Consider the following 2746-nt stretch of genomic DNA (forward strand, 5'->3'; position numbering starts at 1 on the left):
GTCGATGATCGCATTTTCAATCTGCTGATATATTAGGACTTTTTTTTCATTGGTTGTTAGTTTAATGTAGTCCTCAGTTACAGGTACATACATAACATAGAGATTGTTTTATAGAAAACTTGAAAGTTGCCCTGATACAAATACAGTGAACTTAGAAAGTTAACTTTATAACCGAATCTCTTATATTTGTCTTTGAGATTTTTTGGGAATTAAACGATTGGAGTAAATACAACAATGACTACAAAATCAGGTACGTACGCAGATTTTCGTTTCACCCCTATTGACGTTTTTTTTTTTTTTTTCAGTATATCCAGCGATAGACTGGTTAAATTTTACCTGTTTTCTTCTTCTTCATGGTTATCATTATCATTTAGCCTGTTGGACAAAAATACTAAGCGGCATTTCGTCCAGCTGTTTACGTTCTGAGTTCAAATCCTGCTCAGGTCGACTTTGCTTTTCATCCCTTCGAGGTCGATGAAATAAGCACTGAAGTTGATGTAATCGACTAGCCGGCGGAGGTAAAGAATACGCACACAACCCGTTTTTGGCGTAACCCTAACTTTACTGAAAACGTAACAATAACCCTAACCGCAGAAAACGGGTGGTGCGCGTATTCTTTACCTTCGGTTAGAGTTAGGGTTAGGGTTAGGGATTTTGTTACGCCGAAAACGGGTGATGTACGTATCCTTTACCTACGTCCAAAAATTTTAAGGTGTTTATAAAACAAACCATAAAAAGGTAATCAACACACCTTAATTAATCTTCGTAGTTGTGTCAGAATTGACAATTTGTCAATTAGGTGAATTGTATCATGTCGGTTTTGAGTGGCCCCTTCAGTTTGTACCAGAGTGAAAATGTGTCGATCGACGAATTTGTCTATGTGTGTGAGAGAGAGAGGGAGAGAGAGTTTCGATAAGTGTTATACGCTCATACGCGAAACGCTCGGTCCTTGAGTCACTTGATGCTCTGCCGATTATACACACACACACACACTCACATATATTTATATATGTGTCCACGCATACATGTATCACACATACATAGGCATATTTGTGTGTTGGGGTATTATAGTAAGGTCTGCAAAAGAATTAACATTCTTTTTAAAAAAAAGCAAAGCAAAGAGCCACCCTTCCATCATATTTATTAGATTAGATGTGCTTTATTATATTTTTTCAATATTTCAGGAAAATTTGACATTTTCGTTGAATCTGATTTAAAATGTCGCTGGGTCGATGATATAAAATACGCAACTCGTTTAGCTGTATTATATCACCTGTGTAGATTCAGCTAATTATATACACATGCTATTCTGCCACACACAATAAGTTCGGGGTGTGAGTAAAGGCGAAATACAAGAGACTATAATACCATAGGTATAGGTGGGTATAAAGGCAATTACCTACTGATAAAGCTAGTAGTTAAGAAATAGTTTGGAATAAGGCCAACAGAAATAGTGTCACGATTTAACAGGTGTCATGGCTGCTGCTTGTGACAACCCTTTCATGGTTACTGCTGCTGCTGTCGGTTGTGATGGTGACAATCCTGCCCTACCTGACTAAGTTAATCTAACATAACATCAAGGCGCCAGCCGTTTTACAATCACTCACTCACTTCTCCTATTACCTCTTGTCTGTTTAGTTTTAGTTTTCAAAAGATATAAACATTGTGAATTATGGCCTGGTTTTGTGGTGTTTAGTTTGGCAAGTATTTTCATAACATGGACACGACATCCTGAGCAATTTTTTTCTCTTAGGAATTTGTCATGTTTTGATAAAATAAACTCAGTCAATATTTCTGAGCATGATATATATTATATATGTGAACACAACTCAAATACTATTATGGTCGCATTAATTTCGAGATATTTTCTTTTAATTATTGTACATGCGCTTTAATATTTGATATTTCGGGAATCAATTATATAATTCCATTTACATCAGGGATTCATAAGAATATATCACACCAAAGTTTTGTAACTTCATATTATATTGGAGTTTTTTTTTTTTAATATGAATTTCCGAATTTATTATATTAGTCATCGAACCTTTCGATATTAAACTATTCATTCGTTAAAAATGTTTCAAAACAAATGTAACCGACGATCCCATTCATTAAAGGTATTCTTTTATAACCAGTAAAAGATTCTCTCGTTCGATCCTGCCAATCATTTTGTCGTTAAATTTTGCGTTTGAATTGTGAAGCTTTTGGGTAATCCTGGTTGATCAGATTTATGATAAAAGGCCTTTCAACCATGCCCATCCCGTCTTTTTTAAAAAAAATTTTCTTAGATGTATGTGGTAACACGTTGTGTAATGAGAGTCCTTTACTTAAAATAGTAGGGTGTGAGTTTGAGAGAAATTTAGCTGCTATTTCTAGCATACCGAAAGATTTCTTTTTTTGACTTATCTTTTGAATTGTTTACAAGACACCCATAGAACAAGCCCCTTTCAATGAAACCCTTTCAAAATGTAAAAAAGAACAAAACTCGCCGATCTTTCCAAGAAAGTATATCAAAACTTAGTATTTATTCGGCCATACACATATGTACACAAATACACATCCATTCACATACACTCATACATATACGTAAACACATACATACACAAACAATACATAAATATAAGCGATTCAGCTGAAAAAAAATTTTAAGAAATAAAAAAGTTTTACGGAAATTGCCGAACAAAACTTTGACTTCTGAATACTCCGAAAGATTTAAGCTTTGTCTTTCTAAGGATTTTGATTATTT

General features: G+C 34.4%; 1 protein-coding gene across 2 annotated transcripts in view; it reads left to right on the forward strand.

The window, feature by feature from the left end:
* The first annotated feature begins 26 nt into the window (after positions 1-26).
* Positions 27-2746, forward strand: part of LOC106881306 (catenin delta-2) — a 409602-nt gene continuing 406882 nt past the window's right edge. Inside the window, exon 1 of one of the 2 annotated variants that reach the window (XR_008264620.1) lies at positions 27-250. The gene's annotated coding sequence lies outside the window, so the exon portion shown is untranslated. The remainder of the gene's footprint in view (positions 251-2746) is intronic. The other variant, XM_052969695.1, reaches the window with a different exon arrangement.

Source organism: Octopus bimaculoides, chromosome 7 (assembly GCF_001194135.2).
Source record: "Octopus bimaculoides isolate UCB-OBI-ISO-001 chromosome 7, ASM119413v2, whole genome shotgun sequence".
Lineage (NCBI taxonomy): Eukaryota > Metazoa > Mollusca > Cephalopoda > Octopoda > Octopodidae > Octopus > Octopus bimaculoides.